Source organism: Haliaeetus albicilla, chromosome 10 (genome assembly GCF_947461875.1).
Source record: "Haliaeetus albicilla chromosome 10, bHalAlb1.1, whole genome shotgun sequence".
Taxonomy (NCBI): domain Eukaryota; kingdom Metazoa; phylum Chordata; class Aves; order Accipitriformes; family Accipitridae; genus Haliaeetus; species Haliaeetus albicilla.
In genome coordinates, this window is record NC_091492.1 from 17,219,215 (window position 1) to 17,239,681 (window position 20,467).

Sequence of the window (20,467 nt, forward strand, 5' to 3'; positions counted from 1 at the left end):
GCTCTGGATTTGGTTTGGATGGTTTCCTTCTGATATACAGTGTTAATGTCTCAACGTCTCTGCAGAATTTTCATTAGTTATCAACCATTATTTTGTCACTTAATTGAGTATAGTGTTACATATTCTCTCATTTCTATTTTTGCAATGTATTTTTAACCTGTAGAAAAAAATTAAATGTCAGCTTGACACAGTGCAATGATGGAGAAGTGCAAAAGGAGCAACAGTAAAGTTTACCATTCAAACAGATTCTCATATATTCTATAATAGACTTTAATACAGTCAAGGCAGTCTACTTTATATTCAAGACAACAGTCATTCAATAAGTTGAAACTTTTTTCATGGATGACTTTCATGAGAAATAATTTTGAGTAAGTTCTACCTAGAAAATTACCAGCTTGTGTAGTATTTTATACTTTCAAAAGCTTCATTTTTTTCCTTGTGGGGTAATATACCTATAAATTAATATAAAAATATGATATTACAAAAAGTCAAAGCTGACTTCATAGTAAAATAAATATGCCTATGTGCTCAGATGACTAAGTAGTACTTAATTGTGTTTGTGTATGTATATTTAGGTAGCTACCTTCAAAAAAGAACCTACATGCTACGGTTAGTAATGCAATGAGGATTTATATAGATGGTGTAGCTCAATGTGCAAGTTCGAATGAGCTTGCGTTCTTCTGTAATTTATGCCTTTCTTTTTAAGACAATATGTGCCCATGTTTTTCCAAGAATAGATGTATAACTTAGTCTTTTGGGCACTGATCCATTTTACACATTTCCTGATCTGCCCTTGTGTTACTGGAAAAGTTATTCCAGGATGAAAGCTCAGTTTGTGTAAGAAATAAAATCAATTCACTTGAACATAGATGACTGTTGCACAAACACATGTACACTGTGTTACACACGAATGCTGACATTTATCAGTATCATTTAGAAACAACGAAATAAACCCTTCTAGTGGACCAAACTTCTAATGGGTATATTTACGTAACATTTGCACTGAACTTAGAACAGCCTGGGCTTTGTATAATGTTTCAAATAGGAGTGCTAAAATGGTGCCTTTCTTACCCACTGAACTAAGATTTTATATCTCTGGCAACGTTTTTGGAAGATAATGTACTTGTTAGCCAAAAAACCCATTCAGAAAATAACCTTACTCCTACTTTGATGTACAAATGTAACAGCAGACTTCTTTAGGAAGGGATATGACCCATCTTATTTTTACACGTTATAGTATTTTTTTTTTTTTTCCCCCTAATGTCAAAGATGCTTATCTTAGTGAAAGGCTTCTCCATGGATTATATTTTCCTCCTTTTCTTTCTAGGCTACCCTGAAGATGAATGAACTTTATCTTTTCAGGAAGTTAAAATTTTTATTTAAAATGTGAAATCTTGTTGAGTCCCAGGGTTAAGTGCATGGTTTCAAAGCTGATATGCTTTGAACATATGGATCTCTTATTTCTAGCTATATTTAACACTCTTTTATCTTGAAACTTTTTGCTCAATTTCTCAGAAATGCCATTTGTTTAAAAAAACCTTTTTGAGAATCAATCTCCAGCAGGACTATCTCTTTCCTCTATTTATATACAGGACACAATTCTGGCAAGAATTTAACTCCAGCAAGTTGGAGAAATTCCACCTGGACTAAGTGTCCCACAATCAAACTGGCTGTGTGTTCCAGAAGATGGTTCACTATCAGATGGCAACTGAGAGTATGTTGCATTTCTCTTTGCATCAAGGGAAATAAAATCAGTTATGAAAAAATTTTACCTTAGGGTGGGGGTAGGCCTACATTAATCCACTTTAAGCTTGGCCTTGCTCTCAGAGTGCTTTACATTGCAATTTTTTTTAAAGCATTCCAGGTCAGACTGGGATTCCTACTGAATCTGGCAATAGTACACTTCATTCTAGACTATATACACTTAATTAGTACTTTGTTTAAAAAAACATTACTCCCAGACATTTGCCTACTGAATGTTTCAGTTGAGGGATTGGGACCTATGAGATATAAAACCTAAATCAACTCAACAGAAAATATTTCAGTGTTTCATAGTTACTCAGAAGAGAAATGCTAAAACATGTTTTTGGGAACCATGCTACTTCCAATATCATTACGAAAGAACTGATCCTGAATAAACATGAAGCATTTTGAGAGCTACAATAATGCAAACATATACAAACTTGACTTTAAGTATGACTAGTACAATTTCCATTAATAAAAGTTTTCTGTTAAGCAATCTGGATTAGATCCAGAGTGTTCACCCTAAGAAAAAGCAATACCTCTTGTCTTAAGGTGGATAGTAATGATATCACATAGCAAGACAAGGCGACTTGATCTATTAAAATTACAAGAAAAAACCATCTCTTGAAGATATTTGCAATTAGGATGCTCTTTAAAAAGCAGAATTGAGTGCCGCCTACTTCCTATACCCCAGGTCTCACGTCCAGCCAGTTCTGCCCTTACACCTGCACAAGAAGAAAAGGGAAAAGTTTAAGTTTTTAATGAAAAAGTAGGCATCCAATCTGGGCTAATCAGACATATGGATATGGCATCAATCTCCCCGCTTGCAGATACAAGATGAATATCCTAGCCACCTCCTAGATACCTTCTGTATCAATTCTCTCAACTTCTATTAAGTTTTTAATTTGTAATTGCTACAATTATGTAGAGATAATGTAGAATTATTATAGAAATATTTACTGGAACAGAGATTCAAAACATGCTTTCACATAGGAGGGGATAATTCTAACATTTTGTGTTCTAGTGCAGAGGCAGCTCTCTTACTTAGACCAATCACTGTAATGTGGATACAATTACCTTTTTTTTTCCTCGGAAAAAATTTAAGGAAACTAAAAGGATCGTATGAACCTTTCTGGTTTTAATGAGATGACATTTTCTGATGAAAGACATTTTTCTCAAATGATTCCTAATATTGCTCTACAAAACTTTGATTTGTAATGAGAAAAGGTAGCTAAAGCAACTTATCTGTTAAAGTGTGCTGCACAGGCCCTTACTTCCTGGAATGTTCCACTGAATTTAATAGAAATACTCTACTAGAGAACTATTACTCAGCATGAATAATTGTGAGACTCTGCCTGCCATATATCTGTCATGATCACCTAAGATCAGTGATCTTTGGGAAAATGTATTCCACTACAACCTTCTTAGAGATTATCCAAACTGTGGAAGATAGCATAAAACCTTACAATAACTGCAGATAAGCAACTAAGATTGATTTTCTAGTACCATTAGGTCTATTACATTCAAGTACCTTAAAATCGAATAATAATAATAATAATAATTTTTAAAACTTACAAATAGAAGCCTAACTGAGGCTTCAATGGCATAAAAATAATGATGATAGACTACTGTGATGACAGTTCAAAATGGATATAATTTATCTGTGAGATTTAAGTCTGTACTGCTAACACTCTTATTAAATGGTAAACCTATATGTTGGAGATTTCTGATCATGAAATATATTGGAATTTACATTAAGGAGAGATGGCTATTCATAGACATTATTATTTATAAATGATATCTCTTTTATGTAATGTATACACAACCAGAATTATTTAAAGGAGTGCTGATATTGAGAAATAAGTATTGATTAAAAGACAAAAACAGTCCCCCCCAAAATTAAGCATTGAAATCAGACCAAAACATTAACTAAAAGAATAAACAGTACCGGTAACTTGGAGTACCACTGCCTAAGAAACACATACAGTAGCAAAACCTATTTTAATTACATATGGGGACTTTGCCTGGATTATGCCCAGGCACATGACAAACCTCTACGAAGTCCCCTGTTGGGAGTAAAGGACAAAAAGGGCTTTTACTTGGCTTGTTGCCACTTTTCTCAGCAACAATAAGTCAGTCACTAGTCACAAAGCGAGAGTCCCCCACATCAAGCCAGCCACCCCCTGGGGAGGCTCTGGCTGGCAGCAGTTCCAGGCAACTCCAGTTTCCCAGTGCCCAGCACTGGGGACTGCCAGCCCTTCTCCTTGGCACCAGCTAAACTGAGCTCCCCACTCATGCCCTCTTTTCACCTCTCTTCCTCATTGCTCTGCATCACCTTCCTTTTTAAAGCTATTGCATGGTAAAGAGAGACCGTTTAAGAATCCAAGTCCTGAAATATCCTCCTGATTATAGAGTAGTCATATTTTATGTTTCAGAATGGTACAGGATTTCATTGCCTCTGGCAAGAGCAATATGTACCAGCCTATTGCATCATGAGTAGGCACAGAGTAATCAATGGTTAACTGGCTAAATAGAGGACAAAAGTTATCACTGGGGCCCAAGCAAGTGTCATAATAAGGGATCTGGATGGCTTCTAATTCCCTTAAAGCCTACAAGGATTAAAGCTCCTGTGAGAAGTGAGTTGTATAGTTCTTGTAAGCACTCAACTAGTATATTTTGAACATTGCACAGATGTCAGCAACAATTGATCGTAAAATCAAGAGATCTTGTCAGTCTGGTGAACAGAGGACAAGAAACAATCTCAGCTACCCAGAAACTCTGTTTTAATGACAAATGGAAGAACAAGCTATAGAAGAGATCATTTGCAGTGTGCGTTTTCCAATACATTTTTATGTATCTTTACAGACAAGGGAAGGATTTAAACAATTCAGTGTCACTTGCCATCATGATACTACCATACGGACTTAGCCTCCCTCCACCTTCTGAATTCCTAATTTGATCACACTATTGCTCAAAATGACATTTTATCAGTTTCCCCAGCAATCACACAAATGTTGAACTAATGCCTAATAAGGAGGGTTCATTGGAGCATTATTCAACATTTTATATACTTGTGTTGGAACCTGTTCTTCTGTTTTCCAGTGCAAATATAAATCTTTCTTGGCTGGAATAGTGAATCTTATCTCTGGCTTGGTATTGTATAAGAATATTCTTCCACCAATTTTTTATAAGTTTTTGAACTAAGCTCAGCACAACCATATTTACTTTTCTTTTACCACTGTATTGGGTTTAGATCTTTTAAGATTTACAGCAGTTCTCCAACAAATTTAGTGATATAATCTCAACAGGAGATAAATAGAACAAAGGAAAATTATTATATGATTTCTAGATACCTCAGAAATAACACATCAAGTCCATTAAAAATTCTTTGGCTTATCATTTACCTATTTTTATAGTAATCTAGATTTTTTTCTGCATTTTTATCACCACTGCCCAATGAGAAAACAGCTGAATTGAAATACCTATACTTTCCCTTGGAATTATGTCTGAATTTTAGAAATAGTTGATTCACAGCTTTTCAAACTGCCTTGAAAATGCAACGCACATTTGTGTAAGAAAAATTTAAACTAGTTAGCACAACAAACACTGTTTTATATTTGTAATCCTATCTACATTATCACTGCATTGGCTTTAGATAGGAAAAGATATTACGTGCAGTATTTTCGTAAGTACAAGAGAAAGATAATAGAAAAGCTGTAGGCTGGATTTCCCTGCTGTAATTAATAACATACGCAACAATGTAAGTAATTTTAATTCCTTTAAATAACCTTGATCTCACCATTGTATTTTATGCCTTTGTTTCAAAGTGTCAAGAACAATTTCAGTATCAATAACAGAATGTAAAAATAAAAGTTAAGAATAAAACCAGACATCCCAGGAGCTAAGTCTTTAATAGAAAGAAGGATGAGGAACCAAAGAAAAGGTCCCCACGCTTGTACAAACACTGTCACCTCTGCCTGGTTAAATTGTTCTTCAGAAGTGAACAGCACACAACTTCAGAGCAAGCATTCTTTGAAAATGAATCAGTTCCAGGTCTTATGCAGAAATGTTAATGTAACACATCTCAAATATGTGCATTTCATTGTTTTTGTAATAATATATCCTGACTCTGAAAACAACACTATGCCCAAGTGTTTAATTTAAGAGACCTTAAATATGTATAATTTTTGAGGGTTATTTTTGGAGAACTTCCTTAAAGTTTTGTTTTGTCAGTTTCCCTCTTTTTTTTTTTTTTTTAAATGGTGTCCAACTGCCAAGGCAACCTTAATAAAGTCAATGAAATTATACAGGTGGAAAGGACAAAAATGCGGTCTCTGGATTTCAAATAGTGGCGACACTAGTCACGCCATTAAGCCCAACATGAGAACCTTTTAATTTAAATGTAATCTCCAAAAGACCAAATTACCAGCAACATGTTCTCATTAATTCCTGTAAGGGATGCTCAAGCTTGACCCCTTATTGTTCTCCTTATCAAGAAGTGGCTGAGTCATAGTATTAATAAGCCATCACTCATTTAAGTGGTCATTCACTGCTGGGTGGGGAAAAGATAGGCTCATCCTTTTGAAGTGGGAAGAGGCAAGCAAGGCTGCTGTAATAGGCTGTGATTATTTTCACTATGAATGCACCCCCAGCTTTCAAAAATTAAAAGGAGCACGCATTTTCCTGCTTGAGTATTTCTCACACTGGCAAGAAATGAACACTTTGAAATGTAAATTATTTAATCTTTGCAAACCCCTGCTTCAGAGGGAGGTACAGCTTCATTTACAAAATGAAGACATTTTAGGAAATGATTATCATTGTAAAATTGAGGCCAGCAGGGAGTCTGAGTTCAAACTCTTAGAATATCAGCAGTGTAACAAGTTTGATCTTCCTTACTGCATTGCTTGCATTTGCTTCTCTGGGTTCCAGCAGAGAGCCATTGTCAGTCGGAACTTGTTCCCACTCATTTCCCTTGGTTAAATAAAATAGTTATGCTTATTATTTAGAGTTAGTCAGTCCAATAAAATTCAGGGCAAGACTAAAAATAAGAAAGGAAGTTCAAACTTATTTTGATTAATGTGTACGCTATGTGCATATTCAACTTAGTACATTAAAAGGTTGACAGCACTGAAGGCAATTTTAATTTTTTTTTATGCACAGTTCAGGCAATAGCATTGGGTAGCGTTATTATACTGTCCTACCAAAGTTTGGGAAGGAGACCACCCATAATGGTGAGAGAATATTTCATTTAAAATTTAAACATTACATCCTTAATCTCTCTTCTGTGACTTCCAAATAGAATGACAATTATTGTTGGTGGCAGTATAGGGTTTCATGGTATCAGTCAGGCTCATTATGAACTGGTGGAGATGATAAATTTGTATCAGAAAGACCAGATGATAACAGCTACATTATGACAACAGTCATTGACATGAACTACAGAATCTGATCAGCATGGACTGCTTCCCTGCACTGATGGGCATTTCAGCTGAAAATGATGGAAATCTATCAGAAATGAGGATCAATCTGTGTGAAACAGATCTCAGAAGTGAGGAGTTACAATATGTTATTGGTGATCTTGAGATAGAAGTTCATCATCTTTTAATCAGTGTTATACACTAATTTTCAGTGAAGTTACTTATCTCTCTGCCATTCCCGAAGAGCTATTTCTGTCTCCCAGCCTGACACACTGAAAAGTATAGCTTAAAATGAAAAAAATCAAAATGCCAGTTTCCTTACAAACATCCTTGCTACACCCTTGAAGCTACGCTAAAGACCCCTTCAATGGATGGGTGAAACTGGACAGTTACTCTGTGCAAGTACACCCATCTATCTACACCATATGAGAGGAAAATACCAACTTAGGCAGTATTCAGTATCTGTCCAACATTTTGTAAAAGGATAGGTAACACTGAAGGGCTGCTTGTACTCAAGTAATGCAGTAAAGTTTGAAATAGCCAAACTTGCAGGATGCTTGTCCAAATCAAGCTTATGGAGGTTTATCTTTACTAATGATGAAAAGCAAAATATTGGCAGTGGTTTTTCACATTCCACAAAAAAAGAAGAAAAAACATGTTTCTATAAACAAAAAACAAATTTTCAAAATGTCCAAAATGCAGAAATATATGTTAAAAATTTCAAAAAAGGTAGAAAGTCTAAACAACATCCAACATATAGCCAGTCTCGTTGCTTACTGGTTTTTCTGGGTTTAAGCAGGTGTTTTGTTTGTGTGCACTGAAGTGTGAGGCAGCTGTTCTCTCCGAGGTATGAAGGACTCCATTATAAGCACCACTCGGCTCCCCTTCCAAGGCAAGTTTGCAGTCTGGGCTGTTGCTGCAGGGGTGGAAAGATCTGCACCCTTCCCTTTGGGCAGGACTTCTTTTTCTTAGTGGAACTATATACCTGACAAGTCCTGAATGCAAAATGAGGGAGTGTGACCAGAAACAAATGTGAGAAGTCGTCGCACAGAGTAAATTCAGGTTTTAATGCACATGTTCAAGTGTATCTTGCTGACTCCTGAAGGCTTTATTTAAGTTCTGGATGACACTGACCTGAAAGATAGTTGTTTAGTAGAGAACTGACTTCTTACTGTCAATATTACTCCTTTGCTATTTAAAGGCATCTAAGAAGTTTTAGATTCGATGCTTATAACAGAAGCCAGACTGTGAGATGGTCTAGAGCTGGATGAACATAAAATTAAGAATATATATGTTTTGATGAACTGATGCTGTAAGAGATAACCAAAAGTTATGCCAGATTGTAAACTCCCTGGGGCAAAGACTACTCATTCATTTGTCCAAAAACATCACCACACGGCATACTGAGTAGTAAGTTAGGTATCCTTCAGCCTTTCCCTATCCCATACCCTGCAGGAGAGGGGCCAGAGCACAGGAGGGAGAAGGATTCAATGCAGTGAAACTTTACTGAGCTAGAAGAGAAATCCAGGAAATTCACAAAGATGCTGAGATCTGAACTTTTAAGCAGACTATGACTTTAACCATCGGAGAATTTATATTATGAAGATTATTATTAACTCTTTCCTATTGCCAACAATGCTTAATGTTGTGGCTCCCATTTATTTTTCTCAGTTGAGAAAGTAAGTCTAACACATCTTAATTAAGATTCTCAGAATATTGAAAAGTGAAGTTCAGATCAAAGGTATGAGCACAAGCACTGCGTGTACCATTAAACTCAGGATGATGGGCCACATTCTGGGTACTGTTTGGATCATGCATCTTCAGCTCCACATTCTGGGCAACTAAGGTATTATGTAATTAATGTATTTTAGGCAACATTTTTGGAGAAGTTGAAATTAACTCTGTATAACATTTTCTGAAAGTCATGAAGTAGGGAGCTTAGCTACTCACCTAAAACTCTTTAGGAATGATCTGCTTTGAACTACCTAACAAACACTGTGCTTTGTCATTAACTCATTATCTCTGAAGTTCCCACAAACTGCTTCCAAGTAATTTTCTTAATATTCTCTTCAGTGACAGATATTTTACACATTAAATCTATTTTTCATGTTAGCTTAATGAACAAGAAGGCTGATGTAATCCACTGGGGGGAACATATATTCTAGTTTTCATTCATGCTTTAGGGTATTGTCACAGTTCAGCACAAAGGAATAATCTGATTGTTTCTCATAAAGCAAGAACAAATCATGATTGAAGGATTTCTTCTATTAAAAGCTATGCTTTGCAAAGCCTATTGAACTTGTTAGAAGAGTCATCTCTGATGCGTACACTAACTACACAAAGCTGCTGCACAGTTGCCATTCAAGAGCTAATTTAGTACCAAAAGGCCAATATTGCTGACTTGCAGATTACAAATATCATGAGATATTAATTTATTTATATTTAAATCAGGCTAAAAGATTAAGAGAACTTTCAGTAGGTCCATTTACAATTAAAATGAGTGTAAGTTTGAATTACTTTTTTATGATTTGGAACAGCTGGGATTTGAAAGAGTTGCCGCCAGAATGATGCAAAGTGTTTGCCTTTGACAAAATAATGCAAAATTTGTGTAAGTGGGTGAAAGAGCATTAGATCATATCACCTCGCAGGTCAGCTGGAAAACGCAATATGTATTCTGATTATGAGAAAACAGAGTGAAAGGCAAAACCCAGGTGCTGGGTGATTCAGTCTGCGGAGTGACGGTAGGGGATGATTGCGGCACAGAGGCCAGATTCCCCCTGCTATCTTTCTGTGGTCAGACTCTAAAACTAGCAGGGGCGGTTCTTCTCATAGGTTTGACCTCTGGGCAAAGATAAGTCTTTCATACCCCCTGTTCCACTTTTCCACTTTGTATCCAAGTCCTCTGCTATAAAATGTAAAACCAGCACATAGAACATACTGCTTTGGAGGTCTGCCACTTGCATTCAGGCAACCATTTGTACTTTTGCAGGCGTAATCAATCTCCTGTTGCTATCAGCAGGGGAGTGGAGCTTTGCTGCTTTATGGCTTAAAAGTAGTTTTGTGCAAATTCTACTTCCCTCCCCCCTCCCTTTAGCTCCACTACTCACAGGATTTCCAGGGACATGGGCTAGAGCTGAGAAAAGAAGCTTGTTTGATTTAAGCACAGAGGGTTTTTTTGTGTGTCTGTTTATATTTTCTCTGCATCTATTAAGGGGTGAGGGGGAGAGACTTCATTTATATGTTAATATTAGCCGGCACCCTGACTAAACTGACAGAACTATTTCATGGGAAGCTGACAAATTTTGTCAGCTAGGCTATCTTTCCACATCTCAATAGTGGCAATAATCTTGATTAGCAAAACAATTGGGGGCCAAAGAAGTCCTGCTGCTCCAAAGACCCTCTTCTCAGGTTACAGTTTGCTAATGTGATGAATCCAGAGAGTCCTTCAAGCTTGAAAAAATTCCCCAAAGCAGCTGAATTTAGGCAAATGAAGGGAACCATTTTGGAGGCTGGACAAAAGGGGTTAATTTGATCGACCATGTCTCCATAGTCTTATAACAATCATTTACTTAACAAGCATATAGAGAGTCATTCCATGGAAATTGGTGGAGTTAACAGAGGAAGTTCGAATAGAATATCTGTTTATCCCAGATGTGTGGGAATTTTAGCCAAAAAACACCACCACATAATTGCTGCCTGCAGTATTGATTCTTGCATAGAAACAACAGCAGAACTAAAGGGCTCTAAACACGCTATGAAGGCCTTGTCTATGAAGCAGTACAAGCTTCCATTTTTATTAGCTTGTTTAATTGCTAATAAAATAATCAGAAATAAACTGTTTCAGGGAAATGAAATTAACTAAAAAGGCTTGTGCAGTCCTATTTTCAGTGCAATTTATGGCGTCTATTTCTGTTTGCAAACATAAGTGATTTGGTAATATTTTTGAGGCATATTGATTCATCTTCACACACTTCATTGTGTTATTACATAACGAGCCATATTCTGAATTATATTTATGCAGCTCAAATCTGGCGTATTTCTTCTAGGGGAATTATGCTGTATTTGCTTTAAAAGCAGAACAAAATGCTTCCTAGAATTGTAAGCAGGTAGAAATTTACTTGGTCCAGGTCAGCATAGAATAGATAATCACAAGATAACACAGCCACCTTGGGTTTGTGTCCTATCCCACGCTTATTTATGCATGTAATTAATTTATGAATCTGGCGTAAGTTGATCTAAAATAGTGATTATTCATGAAAGAGATTCTGTTTAATTCTCTGTTTGACGGCTGATGCAATTTGCAGACTTGCATTGAAAAGTTTACAATAAAAAGTACTAAAACTTCATCTCTTTTCACACAGTGTCCCGTCCTGTCCTGTCCTGTCCCCCCCTATTTTTGGAGTAATTTCTTTATTCTGTTACTGAAATAAAAATTACCATTTGTATCATGTTTTGTAACATGAAGGGATTTGACCTAATGTGTACACACTGGTGAATATTAGCTTAACTATACATTTTGCCAGACATCAAATAAAGGGTTCTTAAAAAATGCTGAACTGATCTTTGGTGGGTTTCAGAACTAAACCTCACTTATAAATTCTGCAAGTATGAAAAGTGGGACCGCTTATCGTGAAGAATGAGAGGAAAATAAACTCTGGTATTTTTGTTTCTTGTTCTTTTGTACATCTATGGTGCTATACATGTCATTTAGCAGGAATCCATTCTTTTAAAGATGCCGGTTATGATCATGAGGATTTTGATACATTCATCATACTCCCTTTACGCTTCAAAATATTTTCTTGATAACTTAGAATCTATGATGAAAGTCTCCAACTTAATTAACTTTACTGTGAGCATGTAAATTTTCTTCCATTTCAGTCAAGTTTGTGATACGATGTGAATGGGAACATATTTTTAAAATTTATTACACGCACACTTAAAGATAAATACATGGACAGAAAGATTTATCCAAACAGATTTGGTCCATAGTTGGCATACTCTTTCACAGTGACAGCAGTCAGGAAAAAAAGCATGCAGGATCTCCACTCGTAAAGAACCTCCAACATTTACACTAGCATAGATTAATGTTCCTTTATATTTAATTTGTAAGACGGCATCTGAACTGTAGCATCAGAAGTTCCCCTCTTCCCTTGAAATCTATGGAGTGCCTTTAAAGATTAAGTAATACAGATTACTCAGAAAAACTATTTGATCGCAGTTGAAATTTTGCCTGAGTTAAAAGGTTTACCAATAATGTGGCACACTTGCAATGCAATGAAGCACACAGCCTCTATTTTTCAGCATTCTGTGCTTCCAGATGTTCATAACTGGATTAATTTTTTAGGAAGCTGAGGTGCTCTGTTTTATCCCATCTGTCACACAGTACCATAGTGAAAAAGAAAAGGAAAACACATTATATGGCAAACATCAAACTGCTACATGCTCATTAAGAGTCATATATTTTTTATCATATAGAACTTTACCTCTGCACAAATATCCATCTTATAACACTCTCATTTAAGGCTGCTTTTAACAACAGCATAGGCTACAGTGACAGTAGCAGCAGAGAAGCTACGCAGCCCTCATGTCATGAGGCTGATAAGGAACTCATTTCACAGTCTACCTGTGATGAGTAAGAAATTTTTTACTTTCATTTCTTCAACCTTTCAGAACAGCAGACAACATCTAAATCTGAAGTTTTAACCCAAATGAAAGCTTCCTTATGGTATCACACTTGATTAGTTTCTTTTTAGGTTAATATGGTACAAACTTTCAAACAACTCCTAAGCTTGAAATCTTTTGTACAACTTCAGTGGGCCAAAACTGTGATCACACAGTTATGCACAACTTAGACTTTCACAGTGACTCTGAGTAAGACTTGGAAGCTCTCACTGGAAGAAGGACTTTCCCCCCGCTGTAGCCAGTGTCACAGGTAGTCCACTGAAAGGCAACGTGCTCCGTTCTGCATGATCACGCTGAAGTGCCCTCTCTGAGAGATCTTGTCAGAGGCAAAGTTGGAGACAGCCTGGAGATGACACAGCACCTTGGGGTCAATTTCCTTACCAGGTCCTTGTGAGATAGGATATTTCCTTACAAATTTTTGTTGATATTTGCACAATGAGTTCAGATAGTGACTGGCCGTAGTTCATTTCAAACCGTAATTGTTCAAGTGACAGTACCTATTCTCTGCCTGATGCATTGCTCTTGAGAGAGACAGACAGCATTCCATTTAAGGGTTTGTTTAGGCAGGATATCCAAGGCTTCCGTCTGTAAAAAGATAGAACTAGCGTAGGTACTAATACTGCTCTGTGCTAATTTTGCCCCCTTCTGACATGATTTCAGAAACATTGTAAGTGAAGAAGAAACTCACATTAAACACTGACATAAACGCTTTGCACAATTTTAAGGAAAATAGCTTTGGTCTGGTTCCAAATATCGTCAGCAGGATGAACACACAGGGCAACTTTTAGTTATAGATTAATAATCCAAAGTACAAATAGTTCTGAACAAATAAGAAAAACATAAACCCACAATATTAAGCAAACCAGAGGACAAAGATCACTCTAAATTCTCAGAGCTATATTATTTTTAAGTGGTGACACAAACCATACAGAAGTCATTGAACCCTGTGATGTCAATATCAAGGTGAATCAGTCTGAATCATACATGCCACAAAGAGTTATGAAATGTAAAAGCCAAGTAAAGCAAAGCATGTGGAGTTTAAATGAACAGCAGTGAATTCGCTGAACCAGAAAATGGAATTTTTTTCAAAAGTTCTCAGTTCAACTCCTTTAAGCTGGAGACTATAATGCCAAGTTATACATGAAATACTCAAGAAAATTTCACAGGAAAGCAAATCAAATCAACTATAAAATTCTGTTATTCTTATGTTACTGTAATATGTTAATACCACCATAATCAACTTGAATTATATAATCCTCCGCTTGTAAGACTTTACCTAAAATAAGTAAATGATTGTTCACTTATCTATAAGTAAATGAAGAAAACAAAAGAAAGAAGGATTTCTTCCACCAGGAAAACAGGAACACACTTCTCTGGAGAGACAAATTTTGAACTATCCTGTAAACTGCATCTCACCTTACATAGTCTGATTTCGCACTGTGTTTTTCAACTGCTCATCCTGTAGCTCATGCATCATTATCACTGAAGAACTATTCTGAGAAACTTAAATGTAGCGCAGACCAGAACGCTACGTAAAACCTGCTCCCCCACTCTTCAGTGAAGATTTAAAGATAAATACGGGTTTCTGTATAAGGAGTTGAATTTTGCCACAAATTTTGCATTAATTCTAAGACAATACTTTTGTTATATCACTATTCTAGGGCATAAATGATTTTCTGTCATCCATGGATAACACCAGATGGTCATCTGTCTATCATTGTAATAAAACTATTTTGTCAGAAAAGGTTGTTAGACATCACACAATGAATGCCTAGGCTATCGAATTAACTATGATCTATCCACCCCAGACAATCTTCAGACTGTTTTTTCTCCTCTAAAAACGAAAACATACAGCATTATAGATCTCAGGTCACTGGCACATGAAAACATTCCCATTATATCAGGGATTATTTATAAATAATGTTTCCTGCAAATTTACGTGCTCCCACTCCCAACATGGTTCTTTTCAAAATAATCCTTACTTCATGATCAGAAGAAAGGGGAAAAAAAAAAGTTAAGATTGATATACATATATCATAGAGCCAAATAATTTTGTGCTCTGGATTTATACACAGATACTTTCATTACTATTGCAGTTTACTTCATATCTTTCCTCAGATCTGTTACCTAATAATATTTTATGTAGGTGAAGTGTCACAGAAATGGCTATACCCCCTAGTGAAATATAAACTCTGAACTTGCACAGTTGTACATCTTCTTTAACAAAAGCAACTTGGTCACATTTCCAGCTGTTTTTCTTTATGAATATATTTATTTTTGCCTTATAAACAAACAGAAATATTGAAAAGAAATAAATAAAAATATTCCACATGCTTACATTTTGAGTTCAGCTGCATAAGTCTACATTTATGAATAAAACATCATAAAGAATGAAAAAAAAAGATAATTTTTCATGCTTTGAATTTAAACAATTTATACCTGAAGATTTCCTGAACAATCTGAGGTTTGGTAACACTTGTGTCGTAACAGAAACTTTCCCATGTCCTCTCAGCTTCAATTCCCCATGTTATTGCTGAGTGTATGTTGTGCTAAATTTTTAATACCATGTAACACACAAAGCAGATTTCTTTTATTATCTAAACACATGATTTCTTCAAATTCTTGATGAGATATGAATCAAAGTTTGATCTTAAAGGTGAATCATTCATTAATCATAAACAAAATGTGATTAAATCAAGGACACATCAGCACATATTGTAAAAATAAAAGCTTGCACAAGCCTTTTATTTAATATTAACTTCATTATGTTTTTATGTGAATTCTTGGAAGTTGGTTATTCCAGTTTAAAGTTAATATTTCCTCAGAAAAATTTGTATCATGTGATTATTCTTCATGTAGTTAAGATAGCTTTATACATGTTAATGGTTAAACCACTTCACAAATGGCATTAAAATAGAGAGCAGTGCAGAGAAATTCTATTAAGTCTGTTGTGTCTTTGAATTACTCTGACATATAATACGGACCAAAGTTTATAATAGGAAGAATGGAGGAAATATGCTGCTTTTATGGAACTACACATGATACAGAAGAGAAACTCAAAGATAACATATTTGCTATCTTTAGATCTCAGGATGATCTGCAGACCAGTCTAACTCCTACTTGCAGTTTAGAGCAGACCTGTAAAAAACTCCTCTTTCCTTTTCTATTCTTTATTTTCTTTTTAATAAATTGACCAATCCATTGAAACAATATGCAAGCTGCAACTAACTGTTCATGAGAGAGGAAAAGGGGGCATAGTTTTGATAGGTATCATGTTTTTTGCTGATAACTGGGTTTTTTGGTGGAGGGAAGTGGGGGAGAAGGAAAAAAAAGGGAACTCATCAGTATGACAAGTGTTAAAGTAATAGTCTGTATTCTGAACATAGTACCTATGGATAGTACCTATCTCCTTCATACATATTTTACATCCACTTTAAATTTAATAAGCCCCAAGTTCTTGCACATGGAGGATTTCCCTCCTACGAGAACAAATGTAAGGTCTATTAAAGGTTACTGCAGCTTTGGGAGGAGTTAGCCAATCTATCCGGAAAAGCAACAGCTTAATTCTGAATGCATTAGCAGGGAGACTTTAACTGACAGAAGTCAGCATCTACCTTTCAGGAATGTACCGAAATAACAAACTTGCCATTTGGATAGGAAGGTTTTTCCTTTTCTTTATTCTCCGAAGGAGACTCAGTTTAAAAGTTTGGAAGGCACATACAGAAAATCATATAGCATAATCATAACAGCTGTATCTCAGTGAGTAACTACCCTTTCAGGAATCATTGACAGTCATAGTTATTAATGAAATAGTTCATTGCTGGTTTGTTTTGTTTTTTTTTTCTTTTCTCCAAGACTATATATCTTATACAGACAATACATACAATAGCAGGTCTTCACCTGCTATCAATAGGCCATACATGCAACAAAAAAATGGGTTGCCTATGACTCTGACAGACATTGCATCTGTAAGGTCCACAGACCCTGCAGGAGATGCTGTAAGGCTCAGGTGAAACAAAGCATTTAGACTTAGGAAGCACGAGACACCTAGCATCACAGACTCTTGCTTCAGGAAACCATATTCCAGGTTCACAGTGAAATGAAAAAAAAAAAGGAAGAAATGGTAAAAACTTCAGGATGATAGATACTAAAATCCAATATAACCAGACAATGGCTCACTGGTTTATCATCCATGTATTGACATGCCAAGTTTCATGCAGACAGTTACACTGCAAGGCTACATCCAGCAGTTACAAAATCTTCATCAGTAAGGTAGCTCCTAGATTCAACAAAGCCAATAAGACTATTCAGTTTTATAAGCTAGAATGTATGTTTTAAGGAAACATCACATCTAATCCTATAGGAAACAGGACAAATGAAAATCCAAATCAAGGAAGAAATCTGCAGCCTCAAAAAAGTATGGTCCCAGATAAACACAATACAGCTAAGACAACCATATCCTTACTCTTCAAGGGTCTTTAAGTACTGCTCCAAAGAAACACATGAATGAAACGGAAAAAACCCCCAAACCTAAAAGACAGTGTCACTTTGTGTCATGAAATTCATGTTCAACTTTTCCACAACTTATCCGAAGAACTGATACAAGTCCTGGAGGGCTGCTATAATATCTTTTCCCATATCTTATCCCCTCAACCTCCATCCGTTAATAATGAGCTACGTAATCCACATGTCATGTGATATAGTCATCAAAAAGTGATGTACCTGCACATAACACATACAAAACAATATGAGAAGATACTTTTAAAATGAAGAGAGAACCTTAAACATTAATAAGTAGCAAATCTGCAAAATCAAAGCATTTTCCTCCTTTTTTTTATAATAGCCTTTCATTCTTTTTATGATTTGTCTTTGAAAGCTCTTAAGCTCTTCCTGTGGATGACAGTTGATATTGTTCTTCCATCCTCCTGCAGACAGCATAAGGGAGGGAGGGAAAAGAAAAAAAAATCTATTGTACAGCTTTTCGTCTTTGAAACATGATTTTTATAATTAATATATACAACTGAGAAGAGAAAGGTACGTTATAATGAAGTGCAATTAAGAGGTGTTTGTTCCTGTCCCACACATAAGATGACTATAATTTCCTTGGCTGTTTAGAAGTCAACCATTATCATTACATTTCACACATCTTTTCTACTTTTTTTGCACTTCTGATTTTGTTTATTTTCAATTAAAACTCCAAATAAACATGCATACGGAAAATCTCATATTCAGGTAACATCATCTTTTAATTATATTGTGCAGTGATCATTAAACCTAATGGTTATACAAACCTATTTGGATTTAATTTCATAGGCATGAATGGATCTGTCCATTTTGCATTAGATTTAAATTCAGGCAAGGGAGAACAGAATGTGCATTTACCCAGCCTATATTACATGTAACCACTGATGTATTATTAGAGGACTAATTTAAATGTATTCTTTTGGAATTGTTGATTATTTTTAAATTCCCCAAATTCATATCACAGCATAATTTTCTATTTTAAATTTTAATATTATTTGCATTATTGTAGTGACTACCCCCTCTAATCTCACATACAACCCCACAAAGAAGTCATCACTGCCTGGGAGACCTTACAAAGTGAAGATATTAAAGGGACAAACCATGAAGAACGAGACAGGTTCTGACTGATGTGATGCTGACATTTTTGTTAGCCTTAAAGGCAACTCCAGTGAGAGGGTTCCTTAACATTTATATTCTGGCTGAAGTTGGAACTAGGCTAGCTAAAGTCATGGTAGATCAAAGCTGGGAGTCCAGCAATGACTGGGGAAGTTCAGAATTAAAGCTGAATCTGTGTTTTGAGCTGAACTGTCATTAATGCCATGGTGGATCTAAACAAATACTATCTTTCCAGTTTAAATTTGGAAGACCTTTACAAACTAAGCCCAGAAGGTGCTACAGAGAACCAGCTGCTGACAAAGGGATGCAGACAGGCAAACTAAAAATTATGGCCTAATTAAACCCCATTGAAACATAGGGAAAGATTAACATTGAGCACAGTGGGCTTCTGCATGGAGGCAATTTACCTCAGTAGGAAGTAGATGTTACCTTATCTTCAAATAAGAAAAGCATTTTCTTTTTTAGGTACCTCTATTGCTGAACATATTATTTGCCACAAAATTACTTGACATTTTTTTCCCAGTTCTGCTCATGTGTTATTATTTCTGTGGAAAATTTTGATAGACATAATTTTAATTCGCTATGTGCACTTGTGCCAATTAAGCTAAATAACTCAATTGTTCATACAATGCGTATGAACTCATTTACTGGAGTAAATATTTTCTTTCTATTGTTTTTGTATGTTTTTGTTTCTACAGAATGCTTCCTGAGAAAAATGGTTCAGTTTTAGTTGTAACAAACTAATTCCAATCTATGTAAGACATCATTGTGGTTGCTACTGCTGTTTTTTGGTTTTGTTCATGGCTGTAGTTCTAAAAAGATCCAAAAAGATAAATTTAATTACATTTTCCATATTGGAAAAATACATATTGTCCTTCTACTCTTTTAGGTTTTCTTCACATTTGTGCTCTCTCCCTCTCTTAATATACTGTTCCAACAAGTAATTAGCCTTATTTTATTGAAACAGAGTTGATATAAATTATGAGATTAACTTCTATACCTTAAATTCTTCAGAAAACTTTATCCACATTATAGTCAATTTGCTCTCTATATTAAGTGCACTGACTTCTATTTGATATTTTTTCTGACTTTTAATACTGCTTTCTTCTACTATTAATTTAAATGGATGGAAAGGCTTTTCTGTTAGTCTGAAATATTTCTTGAAACTATGCAATAGTGTATACTATCAGGTTAACGTTATCTGCTGTTGATATGTTATTTTGCATTGTTTCCCCTTTATCTTCTGTTTTATATTAAAAGAAGTCATAAAAACTTGTATTGCAAAAAGCCAACAATTCAACCAACTCTATTCCAGCAGTTAAAAAACCTTCAGTTTGCCAAAGCACGGATCTTATCCCAGCTGCTCTTTGGTAAGATGTGTTACAGTGACCATACAGATTTCTCACTTGCATGATGAAAGACAGACTTGGTGGTATTTGTACTTTATTCATTGATTAGAAGCAAGGAGCCAGCCAGAGTCACATCTTTCAACAGCTATAGAAGATTGAAAGTTATATTTTAAATGTGAGAATACAGCACCAGTTGAAAAAGTTTCCAGTCTTGCTGATTTTATCCTTTGGGCTGCACAAAAGTAGTAAAAATAAGAAAAAAACTTCCTATCTCAGTCTCCTTCCTAGACTTGTCAACCCCCTTATTAACCCTTCCTTTCTTCTCCTTTCCCATTTTATTGGGAATCATCTATAAAGCATCCAGAAGTTGTTGAAAGGAAAAAACTGAAACTGCATGGGATAAACAGCAGCTGCCCAGTGAAGCTGCATGCAGCCTGTACACAAAACTTCAATTACTAGTCTTACTGAGTTCAAAGGGATTATTTCTGTGAATAAATGTTCTAGTGTTCTAGCGTGGACACAATTCTGACCTAAATGGAGCAGTGAAAGGGGCTTTGCTCCTCCTCTCTCTTGCCCTTTTTGCTAAATTTCTCTTTGAACATTTATGTGCTGCTTACTGGATTATTTCCCTACTTC